The sequence below is a fragment of the Camellia sinensis genome, chromosome 9, assembly GCF_055761805.1.
Source record: "Camellia sinensis isolate YWXY chromosome 9, ASM5576180v1, whole genome shotgun sequence".
In the NCBI taxonomy this organism is placed as follows: domain Eukaryota; kingdom Viridiplantae; phylum Streptophyta; class Magnoliopsida; order Ericales; family Theaceae; genus Camellia; species Camellia sinensis.
Window position 1 is genome coordinate 169,757,106 of NC_138969.1, and position 13,194 is coordinate 169,770,299.

A 13,194-nucleotide genomic window follows, 5' to 3' on the forward strand; every position below is an offset into this window, starting at 1 on the left:
CAAAACAATGGAAAACTGCCCCTTTGTCTGAAGGATACCGCATGGCAACGGAAAGTTGCCACTTGTTTGAATAGCACCACGGCACACTGTATGGCAACGGAAAGTTGCCCCTTGTTTGGATAGCACCGCAGCACATTGTAACAGTCCTCAGAGTGACAATCACAACCGAACTCTCGGATACAGAGAAGGCAAAGATGATCAAAACCAATACATGGACACAATCAAATTTGAAGTGTTTTACGGCTGGACTTCATAATGAAGTTGCCTACGTATCCCAAACATGAGAATCAGGCCTTACGTAGTTCGGGGTTAAGGTACACTCGGGTATTAACCTCTCCTTTTGCGCTCTAACTTTTGCCAAGGTCGCTCTTTCTGGGTTTTCAACCTTGCGAGCTTTGTTCTTCTTTTCTTTTCAATTCTTTTCATTTCTTTTCTTCTTTTTTCTTTTTTATCTTTTCTTTTTATTTTCTTCATTTTTCTTCTTTTCTTTTTTTTTCATTCTTTGCATTTTAATTTTTTTTGTTCTTTTTATTGCTCTAACTTTTGCCTGGGTCGCCCTTCCGGGTTTTCAGCCCAGCAAGCCTCTCAAGGGTAAAAGTGTAGCTTTGTCCATGTCAAATGGTTTTGAGATCCTGAAGTCATCTGAATCCAGGAGAATGGCTTTTGTTCGCTGATGATGCAGGAGTCCATCCAATGGGGGGCTGAATTTGCTCCTAGTGTTGTAGATAGGAACTCGGCTATCCTTCAGCAATACTTTCTTCTTTCCTCCCTTCTGGGATTTGGAATTCTTGCCGATCTTCGTCTTTGACTCTTCGAGCACATCTGACATTTTTGCCCCTAGTTCGAGGGGTGCTCCTGATCTAGCTTCACAAGCTTCTTGATCTGAATTTTCTTGCCCCTAGTTCGCGGGTTGCTTCAAATCTGGCCACACAAGCCTCACATCATGATTGGCCTTGGAACATTCTGAATCCAAGTTCAATGTTTAAAATCAAGAGGGGTAGAGTATCGAGGCTAAGAGCGATCCTAAGCTGCACAATCTCAAGTGCGATTTCGCACAGGTTTTCGTAGGACGGCGCAAAACATTTTTTAAAATTTGTTAAGAAAGCGACTAGTCGCTCGCGCTGAAGACAATGCGAAACCAATCTGGATCAAGCCAGGATCTTTCTCAGTACTCACGTTAACAAGTATGATTTCATTCATTAAAGGCTTAGCATGCCTCTCTTTCTCTCAATTGATCAAATTTTTTGCAAATCCCGAGGAATTCCTTCCTCTTTGTTTTCATCGCAATGTTCAAAAAGTTTTGAAAAAACTTAGGTCAATGCAATGATTTCAAAGCACAGAAAAGACACAGTTCTGGTCAAACACTGCCATCTTATTCAGAACTTCTGGCACAACTGGTACAAGGCAGAAGCAAACACAAGAGTGTGAAAATCACTGCTATTTCATTCAAAATCTGTTGGCACAACTGGCTCCAAGGCAGAAACAGACTCAAAAAAAAAACGAAAAAACAAACACAAAACAAGCAAGTGATGTCCGAGGTAACACCCCCTGAAATCACCCGACTCTAACAACACAGGACTGACTCGATACAACAAGACAGACCCAACTGACTCAGTATGAATAGACTGACTCTATACAACGGGACAGACTCCAAATGACATAACAAAACTAACTCCATACCCGAGTCAGAAAGTACAAAAATCAGCATTCACAAATACTCAAAACAGTGAGTGTCATATGCCACATCTGGAGTAAACTGAGTGCCGCCCGCAGGTGGTTTATCCCCTAATCACATATTCGTACTATCCCCCAAGTTCACTGATCCAGTGGCGATAGACTTTGCTGAGCTGGTGTGGCGATGACCTTGTTGTCAAATAGATCTTGTACATCATGGCGAAGACGAAAGCAGTTGTCAGTGTCATGACCGGTTTGTTGATAGTAGGCACAGTATTTAGTCTGGTCATGCTTTGGAGGGATAGGATCGGGTAGAGGCTGTTGTTCCAACGGTTTCAGATATCCTTTCCGGAGTAAGACCTCTAGAGCCTTTGACAAAGGCATATAAAGTGGGGTAAAAACCCTCTTAACTTGAGGTGGATATTTGGTTTTTTGTGAGCTACTTCCGGATGCACCGGTGAATGGGGTAGCTGTTCTTAATGCAGCGGTGGTGACCATACCTACTTCAGAAGATCTTGTAGCTGCATCACCACTGGTGGTTGCATTCGAACTGCGGGAAAACGCCTTCCAAGGCTGCTCCTTCTCCTGGTCAATGAGGCCCTATTTCATAGCGTCCTCAATCTGTACCCCCATCTCATGCAAATCTGAAAAGGTGGGGAAGGGGAGAACGATCATCTTTTGCATGAGTTTGGGCTGGAGATTGCGCACAATCATCCAAATCTGATCTTTGTCAGTAGGCCTAGTGGTCATCATTGAGGCCTTGGCCCTCCATCGGGTTACGAACTCAAAAAAGCTCTCCTTAGGCTCCTGCCTAGTCGTCTCAAGATCACGGGTTGTAATCTCGATTTGTGTATTATAGGAGTACTAAGCGACAAAAGCCTCGGCCATCTCATCCCAATTCCTCTTAACATCGTCTTCCAATTTTGCATACCAGATGGCTGCTACACCCGACAGGGTCCGGCCGAATAAAGAAAGCTTTTGTACTCTAGTGAGACCCATTGGCCTTAGTATGTCTAAAAACAACTGTAGATGCACCACGCGATCCCCAGATCCGTCAAAGCGATCGATATATGGCATCTTAAATCGGTCTGGCAGCGTCACGGCTGCGTCGGTGTACCCATGTTCGATATCTGGGATGGACTTGACGCCCTGAGATTTCTTGAACAGCTTTTCAAGCTTGCTCACTTTTAATGCCCTAGGGTCCACCTCAAACTCGAAGGGAGAATCCGGTAGGTTGGTAGGTGTTTTGGATAGCTGGGGTAAGATTGGGGGCGGAGCTGGCCCCGTTGGAATGTCCGTACCTTCCTGGACATTTGGTGTTTCTCCGGGTATCAGAACCCTAGGCGGGGAGGACCTTGATGCGAAGTAGAGGCTCCGTTTTGCTGTTGCAGCCTGGTGATTAACTCTGCCAGCTGGGCCATGATTGCAGCCTGCTGTTTGGCAAATTCCGCTTGGCAGACAGCGTCCTGCTGCATGGTTTTCATACTTTCCTGGAGCTGACGCATCATCTCTTCCATACTAACTGAAAACTACTGATCTAACTGAACAAGTGTGTATCCCCTTTCTGAGGTGGAAACAAATATCTCAGCCCAACTGCGCACAGGTGAGGTGGATAATGATCGCTGAACTGGGTACTGTTGAACAGGTGATCTGTGCCTGATTGGCTTTTTCTTGCCTTACCATTGGTGAAGGAAACACTGGTTGCTCTGAACTGAATCTCTGACCTAACAAAGTCTATCAGCATAAGTCCAATGAACCCGGGGGATATCGGAGCCTTCTGAAGCTATAGTTCTAGGACTACCCCAAACAAAAGAGAAAACAAACAGCATCTCAGCCTGATTTCATCAAAACAGATATGAGCAGCCGAATAACTGTGCTCTCTACTAAATTCTGCCTCAAATTCTGCTTGTAAACCGATACCCTCAAGGAAAACTGATTCCCCAAATACTGATGCTGATGCCCACAAGCCTGATACCCAGACTTGCAAACTGATACATGCATTCCTGTAGAGACACACTCTAAGAGCACATAGCAAGCAAGTGTGAGCCAAAACACCCCTATGTTGGGGTAGGGTTTCCCTGTCCTAGTTTCGTCAAGAACTAGGGTTTCACTACGCACGCAGCGGTTTCAAACAACCTATAATCAGGTAAGCAACCTGTCCTAGTTTGGAATGGTCACTATGGATTCCGAATATGCACTAGGTCGAATGGTCAAAAAGGGTGCCCCAGTAAAACCCGGGGTTTGTATTCCCATCGTGGTAGATCCTGTAACCGGTCAGCCTTATAGCACGTTTCTCAAAGCGAGCCTCTGGCAAACCGTTCAGGAATAGCAGATGGCAAACACGGTGTCCTAGGCGTACCAATGCAAATGCAATGCAAAGAAACACATAAGTGCAATCAAAACAAGATATCATGAGTTCGAGTCAAGTTCTCTAACTCCCCAACTGAGTCGCCAGAAACTGTAGACGTCCCCGAACGTCCCGGGAAGAATCCCGTTTTGTTCATTTGGGCTTACTACAGTTTGGACTCAATGTCACGGTCCTGTATCTAATCTCGCGGAGCGCGATGCAAGAGCGATGAATCATCAAAGAGTCCAAATCTGACAAATCGTTTTAAACGACTGATTTTTAGAAAGAAGTGTCAAACATGGACTGTTTTGCCAGATACAGAGTCGCCACCTAAATATTTTATTTTGGGGGAATTTAGGAAACCCTGACTCATGCCTAAGGCCACGTCCGTCATCACCAAAGTTGCCTCAGCTTGGGAACTTGGGTATGATTGGGGAAGGTCACTTCGTGAGCACCCCACTCGCCCGATCAAAGATCGGCCTCTACTAACCATAATATCGAGGTTTGAAAACATTATGTGCTCTTATTCCGGTTAATTAGCTAATCTTTACTACGTGATGTGCACAGCAAAACAAGTATAGACTAGATTGCCTAATTTGGGACAAAGCATTACATATCCATTTGTTTGGAAATGGTTTGAAGTTTCCTACTTGCAAGTAGGCTAAAACACGAATTCCAATGAATTGTTCCAATTCAAGCAATCCAACCTTCACCCACAGGCATTCAGGCAGTTATATCACATAAGCAATTAGCCTCATAGCAAGCATGCTGTCATTTTAACATTCATGTACATGCAAGATGCTAAAGCATAAACACTCACAGTGTACTCCGAGCCAAAACAGGAAACTAGTTAGTAATCATGCATGATCTTAGTTCATGTTAGCAATGGCTAATGCAACGCATGCAAAATGCAACTAAGATAGGCTCGGCCACCCTAAGAATGGCATGTGAAATGCGACAACTCGATACACGTATTCAAGTTAGAATTGAAATACTATGCAATTAGTATGATGCGCCGAGCCCGGTGCGTGCAATACGAATGAATGTATGCAAACATGCTATCATAAGTATGCTAATTGAAATGTGCCCTAAGACTAACCATTGAAAGTAGGTAAGTAAAAGGGAGAAAGACGTGGGGTTGGAAGACATGCATCACACATATGCACGCTTATTACAAAATTCGCCCTCTCTCGGAGGGGCCAAAAGAATAATACAAACCAAATAAATAATTAACTACTCTAACTAATTAACTATTACAAAACCCTAATTAATTAACAAATTAATTGAGCTATTAAAGCAGTAAAGCTACCTCGGGAAGAGGGTCAAATGCATACATGCTCGATTTGCCTCGCTCGGAAACCCATTGCCATGCCACATGTTGCCTCTATTTGCACTGTTATGCACCTCTGAGAACTGTGAAAATCCTTGAGATGCCTCTGAATTACTCCCTGAGCATTGTGGGATGTCACCGGCCAAAAGATAGGACCACCAGCCATTAGGAAGTGGTCACCGATCAAAAGTGGGGCCATCGGCTCGACTTTGGTAGCCGGCCGACACTGAAAGTGGCCGACCGGCCATTCCTTCCTGCAGAACACTGGTTTTGCTGCAACAGAGGACAGACAATGCATGGCAAGGTATTTTCAAGGCAATGTGTGCATAGCCACTCTCCCTATCATGCAATGAACTCAAGGGAGCATGGCTCTCGGTCCTCGGGCCACCAATCATGCATTTCGATACATGATGGCCAAAGGTGCCAAGTTTGCAAATCAATGTAAAATGAATGCAATGAAAACAAATGAATCCTACACACTCTATCATGTTGGGATCAAGAGTGTCGGCGACCGAGGATTGAGACGTGTTTCGTCACTTTAAGTACGAACACACCTCATACCTCATTTTTGGTTTGACACCCCAAACCGAACACAATGCAATGCATGTATGCAATATGGCTCAAATATGCAAAATGGCTCATGTATGCAATATGAGGCTAAGTTAGCAAAGCATGCCAAATGCAATGCAACCTAAACATGCAAATGTACAATGTGCTAAGCATGCAAGATGCAATGCAATATGACCAAACATGCAAACTAAGCTAATGTAACATAAACACACCAAGTATGAAACAAGGTTATGTGATGCAACTAGCTAAATGACATGTAATATAATAAACACGCAAACATGGTATAATGCAAGCATGCAGAAACACACAAATGCAACATGTCAAACATGCAACTATATGCAAAGATAGGCTTAAACCGAAATGGGAAGACCTCAGCCAATCCCAAAACAGTGGCCAAAATACCAAAATTAAGGCACCAAAATGCAAGATAAACTTGCACACATGTTGGTCCATCAATTTAGGCCACGATGCACAACCTTCAAACATGAGCAAGATGTGATAAATATGAGGATATGGCATTGTAAATAAACTCTGAAATCACATGAAGAATGATGCCAAATCGACTACACAATACAAACATGGCTTGTTAATGGAGTTAAAGCTCAAAGCTAGCTATGGGACTTAAACCATGACTATGTCAACCAAGCTCCAAATGGTCGAGGTGACCCAAAACAGTCCCGAGACAGACCAAAATGAAGCTAAAACTCATATGGAACAAAGCCAAAACATGTTGTGAAGAAAGGCACAAAACAAAACGCATACATGGCCTAAAAGGGCAAATGCACTACACCTCTTATAACCGAACATGGCATGACTTAGACTAATGAAGTTAGAGTTAAAACAAGTCAAAATAAGCCCCAAAACCCACTGATATGGCAGCCCGAAGACTTAAACAAATAGGCATGCATAATGGCCAAAACATGGAGTATAAGACAATAACTCTTCAAAGCATTGAAAGGGTGTTAAATGCAAGCATACGAGCATGGAACATGGACTGAAATGGCATGAGAAGTGATTCCAAATCACTGAAATAACCCAAATGAAGAATGCTCAAGACTCACACACCCAAGGCTAACAAGCCAAAATGCAAGGTGGCTATACAAAGCATGGCAAGCATAACCAAATCGACACCAATCAGAGCTTAAACATGGTAAAACATGACTAAAAACTTCACAAAGCTAAGTCAAAACATGCAAGCATGGTGGTCTAAATGCATGATGCATTTCTAGGCAAAATAGAAGAATGCAAGGCAAGTGTATTATGTATGCAATGGACTAACAATCCAACCAAAAACAGAGGTATAATATGATTAAATAACGCCAAAAGCCCTCTGAAATAAAGCCAAACAACGCTATGCCAACATGCTACTATGGTGAGCCCTAAATGTAAGCAAAGGAGACTCAAAAGGAGAGGGGTGTCCCTCCCCTATGCAAGACCTCAAAACCACTTCTTCACCACTAAAAATCCTCTGGATTTCAGTGGTGAGAAGGCCAATACAGGAAGGCACCAAAGCTCAACAAGAAAGGTACAAAAAGAGGCCAAACAAGGCCTAAGAGGGGGTAGACAACCCCCAACCCAAAAGCAACCTTAAAGAAACATCTTAAGCATGAAAATAAAGAACTTTTATTAGTTATACACTAAACTTAAAACAGCATGCAAGATAGGCTAAAAGCTTTAGGCAAAATGGGGAATAAAAGAAGTAATTCTCACCCTTGAAGAACTCTTCCAGAACAGCAACTTCAGCACCTCCTTCTGATCAAAACCACCTCAAAAACACCAAGAACAACCTCTCAACACCTCAATAGCCAAGGTATAGTGTAACACTAGGTGCTTTAGTGCAAAAACTAAGAACAAAAACACACTTTTGAACACTATTACACACACAAATGTAGAGAGAGAGAGGAAGATATAGAGAGGGAGTGATATATGTGATATATATCTCTTATTTTTGCTCAACCCTTCTAAAGGAGAAGGAAGGCCCTCTTTTATAGAACAAAACAAGGGCCTAAGCTTCTTGGAGAAGCTAAGACAAAGGGGTCAAGCTTCCTCAAGAAGCTAGAACAAAGGTTCAAGCTTCTTGGGGAAGCTAAGACAAAGGTTCACGCTTCTTGAGGAAGCTAGAGCAAAGGGTTCAAGCTTCCTTAAGAAGCTGGAGCAAAAGGGTACAAAGGGTACAAATCCTCCATACATATGTATGGAGGATAGGTATGTGTGCTCCAGCTGGCACAGCTGGCATGCACAATGCCTAAAAAAGGCAAAAAAGAAGCCCCGGCCAGAAAATATGGCCGATTGACCAAACAAACGGCTGGCCGACCAAAAACAATGCCGACCGGCCATCACCAATGGCCAGTAGCAACAAAACAAGGCCGGTGGCCTCAAGCCAAGGCCGGTGAGGTGTGGGGATGGCCAACAAGCCATTCCCTTCCCTCAGAAGCAAAAACAAACAAGTTCTTGGTCCACAACCAACCACAGAACAGGCAAGTTAAGAGATCCTGAGGCAAGGCGCGCGGCCAAGACCTTCGGGAACTCAAAACGAACACGAACATGGATAATCATCGAGTGTTTAAACGATGACGTCCAAGTCTTGAGGACGGTAAAAAATGGGGTGTCTACACAAACCAAAATAGAGTCATGACATGGAAAAACATCACCAAAAACATGCTGAAATGGAATGAAAACAAGTTAGAATGACATCCTATTTCATGAAGCACATAAAGCTAGTTTGTGTGATTTACACTACAAGTGTATTAACCATGCATGGAGTGACCAAAGCAAGAAAAAATAGTGTTATGCCTCAGCCAAACAAACACAAATACATGCTAAGATATGGCCAACATAAGCTTAACAAAGGTGCGCAAACATGAGGTATATGAAGCTAGTAAACACAACACAAGGAGAGGGGATGACCCTCTCCTATTTAGGACACCAAAACCACCTTTCCACCACTGAAAATCCTCTGGATTTCAGTGGTAGAAAGGTCATGCAAAGGGTTCAACAAGTGCCTAAAGGGATGGCTCAAAGAAGGCCTAACAAGGCCTAAGAGGGAGTAACTCACCCCAAATGAAAAAGTGACCTTAAACAACTATTTTAAGCATGCAAAAAAAAAAAAAAACTTTTTCTAGTTAATAGTTAAGCTTAAAAACGCATGCAAGAAGGGCTAAAAGCTTAAGCAAGAAAGGGGAATTTAAAGGTCAAATGCTCACCCTTGAAGACCTCCTTTACAACTGCAACTCCAACAAGTTCTTTGAGCTCAAGAACACCAAAAACAACCCTTAAGCACCTTAGCAACCAAGGGATGGTGTTTGAGTGTGTGTTTGTGTGTTAAAGTAAGACAAATCTACACTTTAAGGCACAAAACAAGAGAGAAATGGAGATGTATAGATATAGATTATATGTATGGCTCAAAGAAGTTTTTCTGAACCTCAAGGAGGGAGGAGGAGCCTCCCTCTTATAGAAAAGGAAAGGCAAAGCTTCTAGGTGAAGCTAAGCACCAAGGCAATCCCTCCATACACGTGTATGGAGGATGGCCCTAATGTCCTCCAGCTGTAGCTGGAGGAAAATATCTCCAAAAAGGTGTCAAAAAGCAGCCGACCACTTCAAGTGGTCGGCCTGCTACTTAAAGTGGTCGGCCGACCACTTCAAGTGGCCTCTGAGAGCAAAAAATGTTCGGCCATGGTGGGAGAGAGTCCAGGGCATGAAAACAATGCAGTGGTGTGGTGGCCGACCAGAAAAGATGCCCCAAAGACCAAGAAAGCCAGTTGTCCGACCAGAAAACTGGCTGACTGAGGAAGAAGTGGTCGGCCGAGAGAAATATTGGTCTCCCACCCTTGGACCACCTTCCAAACAAGGAAAACAAGGTTTGTACCAAAAACAAACCAAAACGGATGCAAGATGAGAGATCGAGAGGCAAAGCACGCGGCCGAAAGCCCCGAAATTTAGCTGACGAGCACCAAAAGTGGTATGCAACCACAAAAGTGGTCTCCCAGACTACAGTGTTCCTCTAGGAAGAGGCAACAAGGTATGGTTCAAAAACCACGCTAAACGGAGAACATTAAGTGGACCTGAGACAAGGCACGCGGCCAAAGGCTCCAAAAACCAGAAACTAGTCTCCAAACGGGAAAAGTGGCTTATGACCACAAAAAGTGGTCTACGACCACAAAGGGATGGTCTACAAGACCTCTCCCTCCTTTCGAAAAGAGAAAACAAGATTCGGTCCACAAACCGAGCTGAAGCACAAAAGAGCACAGAGGCCCGGAGGCAAGGCTCTCAACCAAAACTCCGAAACCTCTAAACGAGCACGACATATACCATCACCAAGCGCTCAATCGATGACGTCTAAGTCTTAAGGTCGGTCAAAAATGGGGTGTCTACACACATGCATCCCTCGTTTACCAAGGCCGTTTAGTTAACTTGCCTAGTTAATTAGTTGTGGCTGATGCTTGCAAATGTTGTAAATATTTAAGTAGATTAGTTGATTAATTTATGTTGTAATTAATTAACTTAATTGCTTTGTAATTAATTAGTTAAGTGTTGTAATATTTAATTAGCTTAGTGTAGTTAGTTAAATATTGTGTTGTAATAGTTAGCTTAGCTTAGTGTAGCTTAGCTTATTCATTCGGACCCTCCTTTGCAAGGGCGTTGCAATGTTGTAATAAGTGTGCGTGTGTGTGTGTATGTCTTCCAACCCCACGTTTTTCTCCCTTTTACTTAAACGCTTTTGATGGTTAGATTAGAGGCATGTTTCAAATTAGCATATCGCATGCTTGCATCCATTCATTTATATTGCATGCAGTAAGGCTCGGCGCATCATTCAAACTGCATTGTAATTTCAATAAATCTTTGAATACGTGTTTGACCGCATGTTATTTAATTGAATTATATGCCATATTAGTAGCCAAGCCTATTAATTACATAATGCATGTGTTGCATTAGGCATTTTGTATAATTAGGAATCATGAATATTTTTCTAACCCATATCTTCCTAGCTTGGAGTTCTAGGTGAGTTTTTATGCTTTAACATACTTGCATGAGTGTGATTGCCATGTTGCCATGTTTAGCATGCTTTCCATGAGGCTATATGCTTACTTGCTAAACTGCATGAATGCCTATGGATAAAGGCTTGTTGTTTGAATTGGAACGATTCAGCGAATGTGCGTTTTAAGCCCACTTTGTTGAGTGACAAATCATGTTTTAAGCCTACTATGTTTGGTGGCAAATTCGCATCTTCAAGCCCACTTGAGGGTGGCAAATTCAAACCATTTTCACAAGCAAACATGACTTGAAATGTTCCAATTCTTATGATGTAGTCTATACTTTTATGCATGCGCATCACATAGTAAGGTTAGATTAATAACCGGAATAAGAAAGTATAATGTTTATAAAATATCATATCATGACCTTCCCCTCTCGTACCTAAGTTCCCAAGCCGAGGCAACTTTGGTAATGACGGACACGTGACCTTTGGCACGAATCAGGGTTTCCTAAATTTCCCCAAAACAAAAAATATTTAGGTGGCGACTTTGTATCTGGCAAAGCAGTCCAATTTTGGCATTATTTGATTGAAAATCGATTTTTCAAAATGATTTGTCGGATTTGGACTCTTTGGTGTTTATCAGTTTCACATTGCACTTGTGAGATTAGATTCAGAACCGCGGGAGTCCAAACTGTGAGGCCTTTTTTTTCAAACCTTTTCGAAAGGCGGGGCGCAAGAAAAAGGTGGGTCCACAGGCGTGTTTATTTACTTACTTACTTTTTTTCATGGTTGGAATTGTTGTACCTTGTTTCAGTTTATTTAAATGTGGCATTTTCTTTGCACTGCATTTGCATTCAAGTGTTTCATTGCATGGCCTCATTGTATGATCATAAGTTATGTTCTTGTATCTTATATTTGTATTTTGCCCCTGAACTATGCTGATTTGATTCCTTGCAAAGGGATACGTAGACAACTTGTGAGTGCAACCAATCTAATTTGTGTCTTACTTTCTTGCCCAAGTTTTACGGCCATGTCAAATGTGTCGTCTCTGGGCTTTGACATTCGCTCATGTCACTTTATGACTTCGAGCTCTGTCAAAGAGGAGCAACCGTAGACGCCCCACTTTTTACCACCTGCAAGACTTAGGCGCTTGGTTCGATACATTCAATGATGAAAGTTAAATTGTGTGCTTTGAATTCACAGCGATTCGGATTCAGTCAGGCTCTCAAAATAACCTCAAATTGTCAACATTTACCTTGTTTGAATCTCTAAGTCTCATTTTTGGACCTTTTACCACCCTGAGCTGAGTTCGAATAAAAAAAAAAAACAGGGGAAGGCATGCATGCCTGGCCATGCCTCAGTGAAGTCTGGCCGTGGCTATGAATGGCCGGTCTGGCCTTAGTGGCGAGAAGCATTGTTCTGGGCGGGAGGCCGCCAACTGTCCATTTTTGAAGATATTTATCACCTTTTGAGATCAAATTCTATAAAAACAAGGTCCAGCCTCTGTTTTGGAGGTTGACAGAAATTCTAGGAAGGTTATATACACGTTAAGTGCTCTTCTTCCTCCTTCTTCCATAGCAAGCAACCTTTTGAGTTAACCTACCTCCCTTATGTCATCTCCATACGCCATACACAACCTTGTGTTACCATCTTAGAGCCATAGTTGATCTTTGAGAAACCTAATTCAAGCTTGAAGGTGTGTTGCTACTTAGTTTGGATCACAAGCAAAAGTTAACTTCTTTGCGAGGTATAAGCTTGTTCTTCCCTCTTGCTTTCAACTCTTTCATTTGCTATCTAGTTCTTATCAGTTTGTGTTGTTTTGATCCTTTTCCAAGTGTTGGAGTTTGAGTTTGGAGAGCTACCAAAAAGAGTAGAGAGAGTTCACTCTTTTTACATCTTTACCTATAGCTCAAGCCCTTAATTCTTACACTCTTTTTCTTTGTTCTCTACACTAATTTTCAGAGTTCGAAAGGGCTAAAAAATCATGCTTTGAGGTTTCAAAAGTGGAGGGGTTAGCCACCCCTCATTGCTCTTGCTTACTAGCCTTGATTCTTCTCTTTATTGTTTAGCTTTTTAGGCTGTTTCCATGCATTTTTAGCCACTATTTTTCATCTGTTTAGGGCTGTTTTAGGGTTGTTCTAATTTATTGAAATTGGTTCATGCTTTGTTTAGTTTAGTAGTTGTCTCATGAATTGGCATACATAACTTGTTGCATGTTGTTCCAAGCTTTCCTTTACTTACTTTTCATGTTAAGAGTCTCAATCTAACAAATCATTTAATCATCTATCTCTTTCATTCTTG